The sequence below is a fragment of the Petaurus breviceps genome, unplaced genomic scaffold (assembly GCF_028583685.1).
Source record: "Petaurus breviceps papuanus isolate PSGF00001 unplaced genomic scaffold, PetGlider_PUasm1.0 90740, whole genome shotgun sequence".
In the NCBI taxonomy this organism is placed as follows: Eukaryota; Metazoa; Chordata; class Mammalia; order Diprotodontia; family Petauridae; genus Petaurus; species Petaurus breviceps.
In genome coordinates, this window is record NW_027187330.1 from 14,141,836 (window position 1) to 14,154,622 (window position 12,787).

Sequence of the window (12,787 nt, forward strand, 5' to 3'; positions counted from 1 at the left end):
TTCCTCAGTCAGGCTGTTGACTCTCATTTCATAATTTTCTTGCATCGTTCTCCTTTCTCTTTCCAATTTTTCCTCAACTTCTCTTATCTGCTTCTTAAGGTCCCCTATGGCCTGTAACCAGCTCATATTTTTCTTGGAAGCTTTTGCTTCAGGAGTTCTGATTTCATTGTCTTCCTCCTGTTCCATGCTTTGATCCTTTTTGTCCCCAAAATAGAAGTCTAATGTTGGTTTGCTTTGCTTGGTTTTCTTCCTTTGCCTGATCATTTTGCCACTCAATTACTTGACTTTTGGGCTTTCTGCCACAGTAGGACTCTGCCACCAAACAGGGGATCTTCATTCCACATGCTGGGGTTTTCTCAGCTGCCAGAGGCATTAGTTGGGTGCCCTCTTGGAAGCCTTAACAAGCTCTGGCAAGCTGGTCACACACCCCAGGACCTCCACCCTAGACCACAATCCAGATCCAAGCAGGTTAAAGCAATAGCAATTACCCCTCAGACTTGTCACTTGGTCTCCCTACACTCTGCAGGCCAGGAGCTGAAGCTGCCACATGGCTGAGGCTACCCAGTCGCAGCGCCTCAGCAGCTCAGCAGCTTCTCGCCCCAGGGGCAAAAGCTGATGCACTCACAACTTCTGGATTGCAAAGTCTACGCTGCAGTGATCTCTCACTTTGTCCGTTGCATCTATGTGTTGATAATTCTGGAAACTGCCACAGCTGCTGGTAATCTGGAGTCCCTCCAACTGTTGGTTGGTCAGGCCTGTCCTGGGGGTAAAACCTCTGGTTCGACTGGGGCTGGGCTCAGCTCCCAGAGCTTTGCTCTGGCCGATCCCTGCTGGCCTGCCAGGCTGTCCTCAGTGGGAGGCTTGCTTCTTTGTGTCATTTTGTGTGTTCTGTAGCTCCAAAGTTTGTTTAGAGTTCCCTTTAACATGAATTGGCGGAGGTGGAAGCCGGAGCCCCTGGAAGTCCTATTTCGACTTTGCCATCTTGACTTTGCCCCCCCCCCCACTCCATCTTTTTAATAGGTTGCAAAGTGAATTTTCTAAATTGTAGGTCAGACCATATCACTCCTCTGTTCAGTAAAGTTAAATGTCTCCCTATTACATTCAGAAACAAATATCAAATCTAAAATTTGGCTTAATCAGTCAGTTAACAACATAGCACTGTGCTAAGTGATGGGGGCACAGAGAAAGACCAAAAAAGTACTTGCTATCAAAGAGAAGGCAAGAAGAAATGACTATGTACAAATAAGATGCATACAGGATAAATTAAGAATGCTCTCAAATGGATGCACTAAGATTAAGGAAGACTGGGAAAAATTTCTTGTAGAAGGTGAGACTTTAGCAGAGACTTGAAGGAAGTCTGGTAATCTAAGAGGTGAAGATAAAATGGGGGGAGATCTCTAGTCATGGGAAATAGCCAGTGAAAATATGAAAAGTCTGGAAGCCAAATGTAATATGTGAGGAGAATATCACTAGTTCTCAAAGTATATTGAAGGCAGTTAGTAAAAGAAAACTGGAAAGATAGGAAAGCGTCAGGTAATAAAGGTCTTTAAAAGCTGAACAAATTATTTTATATTTGATCCTTGAGCTAATACAGAGCCAAATTAGATTACTGAATGGGAGGATGACATGGTCAGAACCAGTTTTAAGAGGATCAATTTGATGACAGATGAGTCAAGGACAAACTGGATTGGAAAGAAACTTGAATAAGGGAGAGGAATTGTCAGATTATTGCAATAGTCCAGGTGTGAGGTGATAAAGGCTTGCACTTCTGTTACTAAAGTGTCAGAGAAGAGAAGATGGCATGTACAAAAGTTCTTTAAGAGATACAGGTTAGGACTTGACAACCAATTTGATATATGAAATGGTAATCACTAGGCTGTGAGCATGGCTGATAGGGAGGATGAGACTACTTAAAAAGCAATAGAGAATTTAGGAAAAGAGGAGGGTTTGGGGGGAAATAGAATGAGTTCAGTTTTTGACAAGTTGAGTTTAATATGTATGCAGGACATTCAGTTTACAGTATCTGATTGACAAATGGAAATACAACACCAGAGATGAGCAGAGAGGTTGGACAAGATAAGGACATCTGATAATCATCAAAATAGAGTTGATCATTGAATCCATGGGAGATGATGATAGAATCAAGTAAAATAGCATAAAGGCAAAAGAGAAGAGTACTCAGGACAGAGATTTAGAGGTCACCCATGTTTAATCTATGGTTAGCAGGAGTGATATAGATGAATATTGGCAACGGATACTGAGAAAAAAGTGGACAAAAAGAGAGGAGAATGAGAGTGACCAGTGTCGTGAAAATCTGGAGAGAAGAGAGCAGTAAGAAGAAGGGGAGATTGTGCCAAAGGCTGCAGAAAGACCAAAAGGTTGAGGGCTGGGAAAGATCGCTGGATGTGGCATTGAAAAGATGACTGGTCATTTCAGAGCAAGTTTGTTGTTGTCCTTTGTTCTCAAAGAGGGCCAAAATGACACCACTATGTTAGAGTCAAGTTACAGGGCGTCCAACTGTGATTGATAAGATCAATGCAACCATAGAATGCTCTACCACCAGGTTGGGCACAAGTAATCTATGTGAATAATTGGGAGAAGTTTCTCTAAATTTGTGGATCTCACCTTTCTTTTGAATTTTCAATTCTACTTTGCTCACAGAGCACAGAATCTTCTTTGATGAGGGCATGCCATGATGTATGGTCCTGTGATAGTGTTTTCTATCTCATTCAATCAATCCCAAAGTTGTTAAGAGAGACCTTGAGAGTGTCCTTGTATCACTTTTTCTTTACCACCACATGAACACTTGTGAATTCTTCATAAAATAGTCTTTTAGGCAAGCATGTGTTTGGCATTCAAACAATGTGGCCAGCCCATCATAGCTGTGCTCTCTGTGGTAGAGTTTGAATGCTTGGCGGTTTAATTAGAGAAGGGACCTGAGTCCTGTTGGTGGCTCTTCAGAATCTTCTTAGACAATTCAAATGGAAGCAGTTCATTTTCCTAGCATGGTACTGGTAGACTGTCCAGGTTTCATAGGCATACAACAATGAGGTCAGCACAATGGCTCTGTAGACCGTCAGTCTGGAATTCAGTCTAATGCCTCTTCTCTTCCACACTTTCCTTCAGAGACTCCCAAACATTAACTTCTGGCCATGTATGTGTCAACCTCACCAATGTGAACATCCCAGGAAAGTACTCTGTGAAGGTAAGTGAACTGATCCACAGTATTCAACATTTCTTCATTTGCTGTAACTGATGGTTCCACATATGGATGGTGTGGTGCTTGCTGGTAGAGCATCTCTGTTTTCTTGGTGTTAAATGTTAGACGAAAATTAACATAAGCAGTAGAAAATAGATCCATACTTTGTTGCATCTAAGCTTCAGAGGATCCACTGAGTGCAAAATCATCTGCAGACAGAAAATCATGCACCAACATTCCCTCCACTTTAGTCTTGACTTGTAACCTTTTCAAGTTGAAGAATTTACCATCCCTGAGGTAGCTGACCTTGATGCCATGTTAGACATCATTTAGCTAACCTTCGTTTGCCAGTCTTATTTCACAAAGAGTTGCTATTTGGATGTGAAACTTGTTGAGTTCTCTCAAAACAAGAGCTCTTAGTCTTGTAGGTCTACTGGATTTTGTGCACAGATTCCACACACTGATGGTGATTCTTATCATCATTGCAAAAGTTTTATACATTTTTTTGTTTGTTTTGAGCACAGGGTGAGATCCCCACCTGCTGTAGTAAACAGGCCAGGGTAGGGTAAGTAGATAATTTTGGGAGCACTTTTTCTAACCCCTTCCTCACACCAGGAGGTAAAAAGTGCCATCCTTATAAGGATGCTCAGACACCCAGGTGACTACCAAATTTCACTATGGCTTCATTCCATTAAAAAGACGACCTTATAGCCTGGGCTGCCTATGTGCAGGGTTATGACTACAGCTATCAGCGTATCCATACCTGCTGCTTCATCACTTTCCTGTCACAACAGGACTTGAAATAAGTAAAAATGGTAAAACAGTATGGGTGATATCTTTTGATTTGGGCATAAATTAGTTTTAAGTGATGCAGAGTTGCATGAAGTCATTGACCTCACTGGTTCTTCCAGAGTTGTCAAAAGTCCAGTAGCAGGACAGAGTCCAGACAACTAGTGATGTAGTAGATGACCTTGGCATTTTCAATGTCTAACCAAGTTCCAAGAACTCCACAGCACCTGCTTCGTTTGCCTTTATGGCTGTCTCAACAAATTGTTCTCATTCACCCATTCCTCCAGACAACATCTTCATGAGCTTGGGGTAGACACTCCCCTAACTCACCAATGGGTTTGCAATCCCCATTAGCTATGATCTTATTTTATTATTATATCCAAAACAATTTACCATTGTGTAACCACTGTGATACTACAGTTTCCTGGAGTCACAAGTGAGAGTTAGGTGGATCAGAGAGACTACAAAAATGGAAAACAGCCCTGAAGAAGCCCCAACAGCTCTCACGCCAGAGGTACTAGTCTTCACTGAACATACCCTACACCCCCAAAGAGAGTAGTTTCAGATGGATAAGATCAGATGTCAGATTTTAGAAAGTTAAGAAGAGAGAAGAAAGGGAATGGAGGCACCCATTGTGGACAGGCTTCTTAAAGAGTTTGTCCATGAAATGGAGAAGAAATACAGGATGATAGATGTTGGGGATGGATGGAACAAGTAAGGTTTTTTGAGAATGGATAAAACACGGGCATGTTTGCAGGCAGTAAAGAAGCAGCCAGTAAACAGAGATTGAAGATAAATGATAGAGTTGGGTTGATAGAGGGGGAAATTTGCTGGAGAAGGCAGGATAGAATGGGATCCTTTGTGCATGTGGAGGACAAGGAGAAGTGTCACTTCATTATGGAAGATAGGGAAGAAGGAATAAATAGCAACAGAAAATATCTGAGAAATGGGAGATGAAGAGGAAGGAAGAAGGAGCTCTCAGCAAAAGACCTCACTTTCAGGGAAATATGAGGCAAAGTTCTAAGCTGAAAGAGTGGAGGGAGGAGAAGCCAAAGGATTTCAAGTGCTTGAAAAAGCTGCTGAAGTAATCAGGATAGTGAACTGAATAGGGAACCATGACATTCAAGGCTCTTCAAAAGCTAGCCTCTTTCTACATTCTCTCTCACACTTCATTGCTCTCCATACACCTTATGGCCAAATCAGTTCTTATTCCTCATAAGTAATGCTCCATCTTCAGTTTTAATGTCATTTTGCTGCAGTCCCCAGTGCCTGAAATATTCTTTCTGAGCTCCATTATTTCATTTCCCTGCAAGATTCAGTTCAAACGCTATGTTCTGCAAGAGCCCTTTGGGGTATCCCCAGTCACTTCAGCCTTCCCCTCAAAGTCTACCTTCCTTCTTCTTCATTACAAATCTTTACATGCCTATTCATATTTTGTCTCCCTCAGTATTTAAATTCAATTTGATATACATTTTTAAGCCTCTACTAAGTGTCAGGCATTGTACTAAGCAACCAAGGATACAAAAAAGGACAAAAGACAGTCCTCATGCTGCAGGAATTTAAGGGGGAAGGGGGAGGCAACATAGAAATATAGATAAACACACACAGACACACAGACATATATACATACATGTATATATGTGTGCTTGTATGCATGCATGCTTGCATGTATGTACACACACATATACACCAAGCTATATATAGGGCAAATAGGAAATAATTAAAAGAAGGAAAACACTGGCATTAAGAGGGGTTAGTGAAGGCTTCAGGTAACTACGTCTTGTAGTGCATAGAGCATTGGCCCTGGAGTCAGGAATATCTTAGTTCAATTCCAGCCTCAGACATTTACCAACCGTGTGACCCTGAGTAAATCACTTAAGCCCTAGTTTCCTGGTTTTTGTCTATAAAATGGGACACACTGGAGAAGTGAAACCTCTCCAGTATTTTTTTTTCTTTTTGGAGGGCAATTGGGGTTAACTGACTTGTCCAAGGTCACACGGCTATTTGTGTGTGTGTGTGTGTGTGTGTGTGTGTGTGTTGAGTGTCTGAGGCCGAATTTGAACACAGGTCCTCCTGACTCCAGGGCCGGTGCTCTCTTCACTGAGCCACCTAGCCACCCCCACTCCAGTATTTTTGCCAGGAAAACTCCACAAAGTCACAGAGTCACATAGAGTTGGACACATTTCAATGACTGAATCACTATCATTCTTTTTTTGTATATAACAAAATTTCCGAACTTGATTCTAAAGGCTACTTCACATAAGTCTGTTAAGAGTGTTGTTTTTCCTTCTCACAAGACTTTTAAGCTTCATTTTACTGAGGTTTCCCTGGACCGCAGACTCAATCACTAGCATCTGCAGTACCAAGGAGTCTCCTGATTTCCACAGTCCCTATTATGATACCATTAAGTCAGAAGTAGATGGGAGGTGGGTGGTAATGAAGGGATTCCCTTGAACCCCTCCCCACTGAGTTAATGATCGAGAAGCCAGAAATCCCTTTCTTGAGCATGTTCAGATCTCCTTGGTGAGCTTGCCTCCACTGTCAGACCGATTACAGAGAATCTAAGAAATCCATCCGATTGCATAGCCAACTGTTTCAGAGATAGGTAATTATGCCATTCTTTCATTCCCAGGGGAGATAAAGGGGAGAGAGTACTTTCATGCAGCTAAATAGCCTATATTTTGCCACAATTTAGAAAAGCTTCATTAAATGATTAATCTGGAAAACTCTAGGAGACATAAGCTCCTTGAAATTTAGCGAGGAAAGAAAGATATTCTACCTTAACTATCAAAAACCTCCCTTTTGACTGTGAAATGACATGTTTGCAGCAATTCAGCCTGTATCAAAACTGACTTTCAGACTGCATGAAATACAGAATGAAGGGCTTTAAAATATGAACCAATGCATGAAAATGCTAACTTTGAAGCTCTTTTCCACACCTTCTCTCTCATTAGAAACAGACCTTCTAGATATTTTTCACCTCTGATAGCATATAGCATTTCTTTTCCAGTTGCATAGGTATAAAAAGGAGAATTGATGATAAAGATACACTGAACTCATGGGGGCCACCTCTAGTCATCCTGATCTATATCTTGATACTGGAACCATATAGCTCTGGAAATGAAAGTGAGGCTGGTGATTTTGCACAGCCCTCCCTCACTTAAACCCAATTCACTTACAAGTCCTGGCATCACCTTCCTGATGTCATAGTCCTCTTTGAGAATGAATTACAAATAACAGCAACACTGAACTTATACAAAAAGCTTAAAAATCTCTTGACAGCTCACAGTGAATCACGGGGAATACATAGTGTAGTGAAGAAGACATGAGTTCAAATCCTGCCTCAGGTCTCACTGTTGTGACCCATGTCAATTTGAAGTTCTAAGAGCAAAACATAATGACAGTCTCAGTTTCCTCATCTATTAACAGGTGTTGTGGGGGCTCAGTGAATAGAGCACTGACCCTGGAGTCAGGAGGACCTGAGTTCAAAACTGGCCTCAGATACTTGACATTTACTAGCCATGTGACCTTGGACAAGTCACTTAACCTTAATTGCCTTGTCTCCCCCCAAAAAATATAATAAATAAAATAGCTGTTTTAATAGGACATACCTCATAGTGTTGTTGTAAGGATCAAATTTAATTTCTTGACAAGCACTTTTCAAAGCTCAGAATGCTCTATAAATGTTAAATAATATTATTATGGCAATTACTTATTTTCTGTTCATGTACAATTTCATTTCCAAAATGAAGGAGTTGGGTAAATAAACCAGTTGTGAATCTATGAACCTATGATCTCACTGACTTTGATGACTGTCACACCATACCCAGTGTGTCAGTATCCTAGGGAATGTCTTTGCAATGGGAAAAAATCAAGCAAGAGAGAATTCTCACCTTTGCTTAGGGATGTTTCTGTTCTTGTTTGTGTTTTGTTTTGTGGGTTACTAGGGTTTTTTTTTTGCTTTTTTGGGGGGAGGAGAAGGCAGGGCAATTGGGGTTAAGTGACTTGCCCAGGGTTACATGGCTAATAAGTGTCAAGTGTTTGAGGTCAGATTTGAACTCAGGTCCTCCTGACTCCAGGGCTGGTACTCTATTCACTGTGGCACCTAGTCACCCCTCTGTTCCTGTTCTGCAGCAAACATGGGTATTTTAGATTAAGAGGAAGGCAAGTTGAATATTCATAATCTGGCTCTCATCCCTGTCTCCAAACTTTTTTCATATACTTTTCTTCCCATATTCTACACCCCTATTGAACTTCTCACATTTATAACCTTCTCTCTACTGGCTGGACCCTAGTTCAGGACCCATTCCCTAGACTGTTGCTATAGCCCTCTAATTAGTTTCAAGTTTTTCTTCTTCTAATCCATCCCCTACATGACAGTCAGTCAGATATTGTAAAGCATCACCTCTCTAATTATATATATATATATATATATATATATATATATATATATATATATATCTCCCCTCCCTGTATCAGTGGCCTCTTGTAAGATCAAATAGAAACTCCTCTTTGGCATTTAAGGACATTCACAACTTGACTCCCTCCTACCTTTCCAGATTTATTATCCTTTACTCTCTATCCCTCACCCACTCCATGGTCTAGCCAGCCTGGCCTTCTTACTATTCCTTATATATGACACTCACACCATCTATATTCCTTTTTACTGGCTATATCCTATGTCTGGAATATATTCCAGCCTCAACTCTATCTCTTAGAATTTCTGGGTTCTTTCTAGATTCAGGTCAAATACTACCTGCTACATGAAGACTTTCCTAATTTCCCTACCTATCGTGACCCCAATTTCAACATCACCATGTATAGGTTGAGTATATACTTATTACTTAAGCCATATTTTTCCTTATTTAAAATGTAATCTTATACGTATTTATGTTCCTAGCACTTGGCAGGTAGCAGGTTCTTAATAAATGCCTGTTGATACACTGATTAATGTGTATTACTAGCTTTCTCTTGAAATAATGCCTCATTTTCTGCATCCATATATTCCTCCAAAGCAATTCTGCAACTATTATGTGACTCCCTTGTGCTATCTAATTCAACACACAACCAATAAGTTTCTATAGCATACAGAGTCCCCTTTTAGGCACTGAGGGAGAAAACACATGTGATTCTTGTTTTGTTTTTTGTTGTTTTTTTTTTTGTTTTCTTTTTAAATATTTAAATATTTTAATATATTTTAAATATAGTATTTTACATATTATAAGTATTTTCTTCACATAATCCTATGACTTAAGCATTTTATTATTATGTTCTTTTTACAAATAAGGAAACAGGCTAAGACAATTTAAGAGATTTGCTTACGGTTAAACAGATAGTAAGTGTCAGATGCAGGACTCATTTCTAACTCAAATGTATTATTTTTTCCTATAATGTCAAGCTCCTTTTTAAAAATGAGCTACACACACACAGTGCATATACACAAACTATTACACATATACACACAAATAGATACCTCTCAACAAACTCCTATAATATCCCTAATATGAACAAAGTGCATTCTCCCAAAATAGCATATTCTTGGTTTGCTAAAAGGAAGGATGAGTCTTTTTCAGAAATAAGACTTCCTATGTGTCAGACATTGCAATCCTTGACCTTATTCTTATACCTTACTCCCCAAAATGTATTCTTTGATCCACTGACCTGGCCTCCTAGCTTTTCCTTGAATAAGACACCCCCTCTCAGTTCTGGGTATTTTCTCCAGCTGTTCCCCATACCTGGAATGCTTTACCTCCTCAGCTTTGCCTACTGATCTTTCCAGCTTCCTTTAAGTCCCAGTTAAAAATACATCTTTTACAGGACTTCTTATCAAGTCATTTTCAGTGTCTGACTCTTTGTGACCTCATTTGGGATCTTCTTGGCATTTTCTTCTCCAGCTCATTCTACAGATAAGGAACTGAGGCAAAGAGGGTTAAATGATTGCCCAGGGTTACACAAATAATAAGTGATGAGACCAGGTTAGAAGTCAGATCTTCCTAACTACAAGCCAGCTTCTTTATCTACTGAGCCTCTTAGCTGCCCAATGGTAATAGTACCTACTTCCTTAGGTTGTGAGGATCAAATGAGATAATATTTGTAAAATCTGCCTTGTAAACTTTAAAATGATATATAGATGCCAGCTATTATTAATGGAGAATGTTGAAATCATTTTTCACCTCTAAGTCTAACCTTATTCAAATGGAAACTGCATTATTTCAATAATATAAGCACATAATTTAAATTCAAACAATGTTGGTTAATTGCCTACTGTATTTGAGATCCTTTGTAGGATGTTTGGGGGAAGAGGTATAAAATATCTAAATTAAAGAAGGCTCTAGCCTTAAAGATCATATGGACTAGTAGAAGAAGAAAAATGCATACATAAAAAAGAATGATACATAAGTGTACATCAGAAAGATGTAATACAAAGTCTGAAGTCTGAGGGGGAAAACTTATTAACTAGTAACCAGGTGGCAAAGAAACTTGAATGCCAAACTTGGAGTCAGAAAGACCTGAGTTCAAATCCTGTCTTAGACACTTACTAGTTGTCTGATTCTGGATGAGTCAATGTAACTTTTCTCAGCCTCAGTTACCTTTTCTCTGAATGGGAGAAGAGAAAGTAGGAGGAAGCATTTATTTCCTAGGGTTATTGTGAGTTTCAAATAAAATAATAAATGTAAAGTGCTTTGCAAACATTGAATAATATATAAATGTTAGCTGTTATTTTTAATAGGGAAGAACATGGAAATTTCATGATACAGATGGCATTTGAGTTGGAATAGAGGATTATTTATCTCTATCTATGCATGGACATAGATTTGTCTATGTCTCCTCTACCTATAGATATATATGTCTATAGCTATAGATATATACATATTGTTGTTTTCCAATTATTCAGTAATGTCTACCTCTTTGTGACCCTATGGACTATAGAATGGCAGACTCTTTTATCCTTCACTATCTCCTAAAGTCTGTCTAAGCACATGTTCATTGTTTCCATGACACTATCTATCCATCTCACCTTCTGCTGTCACCTTTTTCTTTTCCCTTTAATCTTTCCCAATATCATGGGCTTTCCCCATGAGTCCTGTCTTCTCATTATGTGGTCAACGTACTTAAACTTCAGCTTCAGTAATTGACCTTTCAATGAATAGTCTCAATTTCTTTAAGTACTGACTAATCTGTTCTTCTTGCTGTCAAAGGAACTCTCAAAAGTCTTCTCTAAGCATTACAATTTGAAAGCATCAATTCTGAAGCACTCGGCTTTCCTTATAGTCTATCTCTCACAGTTATACATTACTATTGGGAAAAAAATATAAAGCTTTGACTATATGGACATTTGTTGGCAAGGTGATGTCTCTACTTTTGGTGTGCTTTCCAGATTTGTCATAGTTGCCCTTTCAAGGAGCAAGTATCTTAATTTCATAGCTATAGTCATCATCTGCAATGATCTTTGATCCCCAAAATATTAAATCTTACACTACTTCCATTTCTTCTCCCTCTTTTAGTTAGGAAGTCATGTAACCCTTTGCCAAGATCTTAATTTTTGTTTTCTTTCTTTATTTTTTAATGTTAAGCTTCAAGCCAGATTTTACACTCTCTTCTTTTACTCTCATCAAGAGACTTCTTAATTCTTCACTTTTTGCCATTAGAGTGGTACTGTCTGAGACTACTGATATTTCTCCTGACAACTTTAATTTCAGCTTTTGATTGTCCAGTGTGGTGCTTCCCATGATATACTCTGCATATAAGTTAAATAAATAAGATGACAATACATAGCCTTTTTGTACTTCTTTTCCTGTCTTTAACCAATGAGTTCCTTCTCAGTTATTTCATGTTTGGTTCCTACTGTTGTTTCTTGACCCACATGTAGGTTGCTCAGGAGACAAGTGAAAAGACCTGGTACTTCCATCTCTTTAAGGACTTGCCACATTTTGTTGCAATCCACACAGTCAAAGGCTTTAGTGAAGCAGAATGTAGATGTTTTCTGGAATTCCCTTGCTTTCACCATAATCCAGAGAATGTTGGCAATTTGGTCTCTAGTTCTTCTGCCTCATCAAAAACCAGCCTGCTTTTCTGGTAATTCGTGGTGTCCATGTTGCTGAAGTGTCACTTGCAGAATCTTAAGTGTATCCTTAATGGCAAGTGAATGGAACACAAACATTTGGCAATTTGAATATTCTTTAGCATTTCCCTTCTTTAGGATTGAGATATAAACTGATCTTTTCAATCTAGTGGCCACTGTTGAGTCTTCCAAATTTGCTGGCTTATTTAATACAGCACTTTAGCAGCAGCATCTTTAGGATTTTAAATAGCTCAGCAGGAATTCTATCACCTTCACTAGCCTCATTGTTAGCAATGTTTACTAAGAACAACTTGACTTCATTCTCTAGGATGTCTGGCTCTAGATTAGCAAGCACACCATTGTGGTTAACAGTGACATTAATCTCTTTCTTGCATAGTACTCTATATTCTTGGTTATTATTAGTCTTTTCTACTTCTGCTAAGTGCCTACTATATTTTTCTTTAACCATATCTATTTTTTAAGAGACCTCTTGTTTTTCCCATCCTATTTTCTTCTTTCTTATTGCATTGCTCATTTAAGAAAATCTAATCTCTTTTTGTTATTCTCTGGAATTCTGCATTGAGATGAGTATATCTTTCCCTTTCTCCTTTGACTTTCCTTCTTTTTCCAATAGTTGTAAAGTCTTATCAGAATGTCATTTTGTTTTTTCACTTTTCTTTTCTTTGGAATGTTTTTGTTTCTGCCTCCTATACAATATTGTGAACTTCTGTCCATGG

General features: G+C 39.0%; 1 pseudogene; it reads right to left on the minus strand.

Moving 5' to 3' along the window:
• Positions 1 to 11,789: 11,789 nt before the first annotated feature.
• Positions 11,790 to 12,519, minus strand: LOC138145493 (uncharacterized; annotated as a pseudogene).
• Between the last annotated feature and the right edge of the window lie 268 nt (positions 12,520 to 12,787).